A 7473-nucleotide genomic window follows, 5' to 3' on the forward strand; every position below is an offset into this window, starting at 1 on the left:
CTATATAAATCTCCCCATACATATTTGGGTGTTTGGGTGAAGGTGTAAGAGTCGCCATGTGCAGTTGCTGTGTATGGGTCATAGGAATGACAATTTAGATCCAACTGGCCAGTACATAGATGATAAAATCGTTTATTTAACGTCACTCTGTAAAAACATTGGCGACATTTGTCTTAGATTAAGAACACACACAGGCACGCACACAAACTTTCCCTTTATGTACAGTGGTTCACCACCCTCCCGCCCCCCGCACACTCTCGCTCATCTAATTAAAAATGGTGTTAAGAGATACTTGGATATAAAATGGTATTTTTAAAAGATCTGATAAAAATATATAGTAGCTGTATGAGAAGCAATGGCGTCAGCCGCAGCAATGTCTCTTCATATCCAGGGACCAAGTGGGTGCGTGTGCATAAGTCCAGCGATAAGTTTGGGACCTTGCCACCCAAGGTCTTTATTAAAACGTAAAAGATAGCTTAATTTTTCCTTTGAGGTATTTGGCAGAATATTGGCCAGTACACTGACTTTCGTCCTAGTCGCCTGTCACGTATTGAAGTACATTGTGGTGTTATATGAAGTACATTTCGTTGGGGGTTGGTGTAACCATACTCTGTATTTAGCATCGTTCTGAATTTGTGTATGTTTTATCTCTCAAAGCACATTGTTTTTTGCTTTTTTTATGTACCATAAACTACCTTTTCAGCGCCCGCAGTACCTAGTTAACGCCCATCCTCAAACATTTGGATCAGTGTCGTCAACATATGTTGTGTGTTTTGTGTGTGTGTGTGTGTGTTTTTTTAAATGATGTGCACAGTTCTGCACCCTGTAGTGACATTGTCATTCTAGGGAATGCTGAAAGACAACTATAATGTTTATTTAATACTCTGGTCACTGGAGTATCTGGATAGCCCTGTGAAAAGAAGATGGAGATGAGAGAGCGTCTTCGGAAGTTGAAGAGGTCTGATTTTAGTGATATAAGGGAGCATGTGAAACGACCAGTGTTTGGTTACGCCATTTCCTATGGATTGGATCAGTATCAATGACTGACTGACTGACTATTTACTTTGTGGTTTGTAGGATGTGTGTTCATTCACTCTCAGTGAATTTTTTGTTGGGTTTTTAGTGTTTTTTTCTTCTGTTTAGACACTTGCATATCAGGCGAAAGATACTTACAGGGTGACTAATTGTGCACAGATACATCTCCTATTAAAATGTTCACACCAAGATACCAAATATCACCATTTCTAACGAGGAACTGATCCTGCACAGGCACAGTACCTAGTAAACGTCCCACCTCCTACTTTGGGCAAAATCTGTGCATGAAGCGGATGGACACTTAAAAGGCAGTTTACAGTACTAATATTTTTCCTCATTACATTTAGTCAAGTTATGACTAAATGTTTTAACATAGAGGGGGGAATCGAGACGAGGGTCGTGGTGTATGTGTGTGTGTGTGTGTGTGCGTGCGTGTAGAGCGATTCAGACCAAACTACTGGACCGATCTTTATGAAATTTGACATGAGAGTTCCTGGGTATGATATCCTCAGACGTTTTTTTCATTTTGTTGATAAATGTCTTTGATGACGTCATATCCGGCATTTCGTGAAAGTTGAGGCGGCACTGTCACGCTCTCATTTTTCAAATTGGTTGAAATTTTGGTCAAGTAATCTCCGACGAAGCCCGGACTTCGGTATTGCATTTCAGCTTGGTGGCTTAAAAATTAATTAATGACTTTGGTCATTAAAAATCTGAAAATTGTAAAAAAAAAAAATTTTTTATAAAACGATCCAAATTTACGTTCATTGTATTTTCCATCATTTGCTGATTCCAAAAACATATAAATATGTTATATTCGGATTAAAAACAAGCTCTGAAAATTAAATATATAAAAATTATTATCAAAATTAAAATTTCCAAATCAATTTAAAAACACTTTCATCTTATTCCTTGTCGGTTCCTGATTCCAAAAACATATAGATATGATATGTTTGGATTAAAAACACGCTCAGAAAGTTAAAACGAAGAGAGGTACAGAAAAGCGTGCTATCCTTCCCAGCGCAACTACTACCCCGCTCTTCTTGTCAATTTCACTGCCTATGCCGTGAGCGGTGGACTGACGATGCTACGAGTATACGGTCTTGCTGCGTTGCATTGCGTTCAGTTTCATTCTGTGAGTTCGACAGCTACTTGACTAAATGTTGTATTTTCGCCTTACGCGACTTGTTTTAATTTCTAGTCTCAGTATAGTTTTGTGTAGGTATTGGGATAATTGGAGTTACAGGTATATATACATGTGATTTCACTTGCAATTCTTTGCATAAAATAAACTCAAATGAGCAGACATAAAGGTGCACCTACAATTATTGTGACTGTTGCCGTAAATCAATTTCCTCGGTAGATGGAGGGCATTGTGGGGACCAGATGTGTAGACCGTGGGATTAGATAGACTTGGGGGTTCTAGCTTGTAGAAAACTTCCCTGCTGCTCCGCCTTTTGGGGACGAACTTTGTGTTCAGTGATGTGTGCATAGGACTTTGCAACGTCAACCTCCACTGCAAACCATCTTTGTATTGTAGACACTATATTGTACCTGCAGAGAAAGATCACTTTTAGCTGTGCAGTGGAACCCTCATTTACAGCCCCCCCCCCCCCCCCTTTCTTTAAGATCCTGTTTTTTTGGATTTTCTGTTTATAATCTCTGTAAATTTACTCCCCCTGTTTAAGACGTAGCTGATTTTCTCCGAATTTTACAAGTTCCACTGTAGTATTTCCCTCTGCAGCATTATTGTCAGTCAAAAGGGATACACAATCTGGCACAAAGAACAGCTGGCATGAACAATAAAGTCTGGGGAAGGGTCCTGAAAGTATCTTGATTAATGCGTTGAATTGACAGGTCTAGTAAACCTTGTGCAGAACAAATATGTGTTGAAGAGTACTCGTTGACATGTTGCAGCAAGCCAAGCCATAATTATACCCTGTTGAAGTAATACAAATCATGGGTGTGGGTTATATTAATTCACATCTTTTATATGATTGAAATGCAGAATTCTAAGACTTGTTTCTGAAAATGTGTACATTTGCATTTAAGATCTACATGGAATAAAACTGACACTGTTCTCGACAATTGAGTATGTTTTTGTGTGTGCATGTTGCTTAGTTTATTGATAATAATTGACTTTTGGTCAAGTTGTAACCACGAGTTTTGTAGCAAAGGTGCAATGATAAAAATAGACAGAAGATAATCAGATAATAAGACACTGGGCTGCAAATTGCTTTCAATTGTCATTGTATTTATCTGTAAAATCATCATGATTTCCATGGCATGTATAATGCAGTGGCACCCCCCCCCCCCCTTTTTAAGACCCCAAATTTAAAACGCCCTCCTTTTTAAAACCTTGTTTTCTCACATTTTCTGTTCATAACGTCTGTAAAATTACCCCCATTTTAAGACTCATTCCTTTTTAAGACTTGATTTTTTCAGATTGTTTGAGGTCTTAAAAGGGGGGTGCCACTGTCGTTACAATGCATCTTCAGAAATTGAAGACACATGCTGCAGTTTTGTTATAACCATGAAGAAGAAAAATACTGTTTCTAAACGTTTACAGTGTCTTATCATCTAACTACATCTTTTTTTAAGACTGCATAACTTTTAATCACTCAACAATACCTCTCTGTATGGCTGCAGTTCAAGTAAACCAGAAATGGTAAACCATTGCCACACTCAAGGAATTGGTTCCTGGCAACTTATGTCGGGTGCGCAGCCTGAGAGAGACACGACAGAGATAGTTGCTCAAGATAAAAGATAAGCTTGACTTACACCAAAATTATGAACATTTAAACTCACCTTACTGATCTTTTTGTCTGAAATATGTTATGCCATTATTGCCACACATTGCAAGAATGTTTGATGTCCGGGTGCTTGGTCCCTGAAAATGTCAGAAAATTGTTATAGTAATTATAGCAACATCTAAAACCACTAAGTGTAAACCAAAGGCTGGCCAATTACATAGTTCTACAGCAACATCAGTTCTGAACATGAAGCTTTGAACATGCACAGCGACACTTAAAATGGCAGTCAAAAAAGAAAGGATGAATGAATTTCTGCCACATTTAGTGTTTGCTTCAATGAACACTGAGGAAGAATGTGTTCTTCATTAAAAGTAACCCTTTCACAAAGCTTTACCAATAAACTTCAATCATAGTTCTTACTGCACAGAAAAACTCATACCACTGACAATATAAAATGTCAGTTATAAATAACATGTTCTGTTGCACAACCTCCAAAGACTGCAAAGAAACAACTGCCCATAAAGCGTTAAAATATCAGTATCACCCTACTTTTTTCCATCTCAAAATTTTTTTTAGGGGGATTACTCACAGACTGGCTACTCTGTCATTCTCTGTCTCACATACAGTGCATCACAGGAGCTTGTATTCAACCGCCGGTCGATCATTATTTACTTCTGCATGCTTACCCTGGGTGTGCACGTTAAAGATCCCACGATTGACAAAAGGGTCTTTCCTGGCAAAATTGTATAGACATATATAAAAAAAATGTCCACCAAATACCCGTGTGACTTGGAATAATAGGCCGTGAAAAGTATATACTCGCCTAACACGCTTGAGATTTACTGGCCGATGTGAATGCGTGATATATTGTGTAAAAAATTCCATCTCACACGGCATATTGTAAACGCCATGAGCCTCCCTCTGGGAGGGTATGTGCGTAGAAATACTCACTAATAATAATAAATAACTACGATGATAACTTTGCTACGATGATCGACCGGCGTTTTGATACAAGCTCCTGTGCAGTGCACAGACACACACGCACCGTAGTTGCAAACACACACACTGACACTGTCCGTGTTCAAACAAAAACAGGAAAAACTGCGGGACACATTCGGCCGCTTGATTGATCCTTCATTCGCACTACACACCAGCAGACACACATACAACACGGCAGCAAAATGTGTCCAGGTCTTTCCAAAGTATACACGACAACACTCGCTTTATTTAATACTTACAACTCAAGTAGCAGGATAGAGCTACGTCGCGGCACACACTGAACGGAAAAAACACTCATAGCTATCAGTTGAATCCAGCTTTCCGTCTGCTTGCTGATGATAACTTTGCATTTCGTGCGCCGAGCGTGTCTTTCTCGTGATTCTGTGTCGTTCGGAGTCAGTCGGCTGCTTTCTGAACCACATGGAGTCGATTTCTTACCGAAACTTGCGGGTTTTTCCCACTGAGCGGCTATCCCATCCGCCATTGTTTTGAGTCGTCATGCTAACGGCACGCGCTCGCGACGAAAACCAGTCTATCACGGCCAATTTTAATCTTCAAATGGTGGAGAGCAGACGTCAAAAAACTCATTTTGATTTAATTATTTAGCATACTTGTGGTGCTTTATTGAGCAAACCGGGCCAGGTGCGTCTTAATTAAGGTACACTAGATTCCCCAAAATCTTCAAATCGGCCAAATTCGACAAAAAACTCTCCAAAATGGCGGCGCGGACACTATATCTTTAACGTCATGTTTGCAGGACAGTTTTTTCCTTTCAGTTATAAGTTGTAGTAGTTTGACCTTATTGTTTTAGAACAAGTAAAGCTCGTTCACCAGTAGCAAAGACTCACTCAGTCCGTCAGTGTGCCTGAGTGTGTGTGATGGGGAGGGGGGGGGCACCTGCACTGTACGGACAGGTTTGCACTGGCCCAAGGTGTCCGTTCATGAGAGGGACTGCTGTAACAGCAAAACTAGTGTGAAACATAAGTAATCAATTTATCCACTTGACTATATTCACAACAGGGACCTGTCACTCTTCTTTGCATGTTTTTATGCCAACGGATTTTCTAATACTCTGCAACACATGTAACCCAAATTCTCAACATGTGCCCGTACAATTATACCGCTTCTTTTATGAAAACATTGCTTCGGCCATGTTGAATTTAATCAACCAATTTTCGTGTGTTATTTAAAAATTGCAAGGACGCGTTGAAGAACTGTTTACGTGTGCGATTGTGTGTGTATGTGTGTTTGTGTGTGTGTGTGTGTGTGTGTGTGTGTGTGTGTGTGAGAGTGTGTGTGTGTGTGTGTGCGTGTGTGTGTGTGTGTGTGTGTGTGTGTGAGTGTGTGTGTGTGTGTGTGTGTATGTGTGTGTGTGTGTGTGTGTGTGTGTGATTACGCACGCGCGCACACGTATGCAAACAAGGGGATGAAGGAGAGAAACAATAACTTGAAGCTTTGCAGGCCACTGCAGCACATGGCATCTCAGTCCCCTAAGTCCAGGCATTTGCTTTTAGATGTATGACTCCCGTTCTCAGTTCCAAGTCATTCTGCCTCCTTTGTCTTTCGACAAGACGACTTGTGCATTCTGATCGAGCCTGTTGATTTAGAGAGAGGGGGGGAGAGAGAGAGAGAGAGAGAGAGAGAGAGAGAGAGAGAGAGAGAGAGAGAGAGAGAGAGAGTGAGTGAGTAAGAAAGAAAGAGATAGAGAGAGAGAGAGAGAGAGAGAGAGAGAGCGAGAGAGAGAGAGAGAGCAAGAGAGAGAGTGAGAACTCGAACTCGAACTCGAAAACTTTATTACCGAGGGAGAGAAAGAGAGAGAGTTATCATTCAGTCGCCATTGCATTGTACGCATTTGTACGCATCTGTACGCAGTCCTCAATTGTGTGTATGGATCTGTACGCAGTTTTCCATTCATTGTACAAAGCTTTACGCAGTAGTACATTCTTTGTACACAGATGTACGTACATAATTGTTCTCTATTCTGTGTACGCAGCTGAATGCGGCTGTCCATTCGGCTTTGTACGAAGCTTTCCGCAGTATTCCATTATTTGTATGCAGTTTTGCGCAGTCCTCCATCCTTGGTACTCAGCTGTTCGCAGTTCTCTATTAAGTATTTTGTTATACGTACTTGAACGCAGTCCTCGGTACTTTGCACGCATCTGTGTTTTTTTTCATTTTGTTTTGTTGCTTTCGTTTTTTGTTGAACGCCTTCGTTTCACTCTCCTCTTCTTCCAGCCATGAAGAAACTTTGCCAGTGTTTGCTTTCTAATTCTTTCTCGCGTGCACGAAGTCGTTAGCTGCAATAATCATAATTGTCCAACCTCCGTCTGCACTATGATGAATCTACGCCCGTCTTCAAACTAGGCTGCATTCAGGCAGAAGTCGTTATATTCCTAGTACCCCCTCCCCCCCTCCCTACCAACCCCCTCACCCCCCCCCCTTCCCTACCAGACCCCCCCCCCCCCCTTTGAGAAGACTGCCGCGCCTTGAAGGCGATGGAGTAGATGAATAAAAAGACAACACGATGCATAATAGAGTATTGATTTATGACTTCGTGTGAAACACTTTCACGTTTCCCAATAACGCTATGTTAGGATTGTAGATGTAGGCAGCTGTGCATTTGGCGAGACAAGTGGTGTAGGTCGAGGGGTGTGAACTTATTATCTCGGTCTGTTCAATCTCGGTG

At 40.9% G+C, this 7473-nt stretch overlaps 1 long non-coding RNA gene across 1 annotated transcript; it reads right to left on the reverse strand.

Moving 5' to 3' along the window:
* Nucleotides 1-2356: 2356 nt before the first annotated feature.
* Nucleotides 2357-5294, reverse strand: LOC138981238 (uncharacterized). The gene is made up of 3 exons (XR_011460595.1): nucleotides 5027-5294; nucleotides 3844-3925; nucleotides 2357-2589 (listed from the first exon to the last, which is right to left on the reverse strand). It is a non-coding gene; the product is annotated as an uncharacterized lncRNA (long non-coding RNA).
* Nucleotides 5295-7473: the final 2179 nt, after the last annotated feature.

Source organism: Littorina saxatilis, linkage group LG12, assembly GCF_037325665.1.
Source record: "Littorina saxatilis isolate snail1 linkage group LG12, US_GU_Lsax_2.0, whole genome shotgun sequence".
NCBI lineage: Eukaryota > Metazoa > Mollusca > Gastropoda > Littorinimorpha > Littorinidae > Littorina > Littorina saxatilis.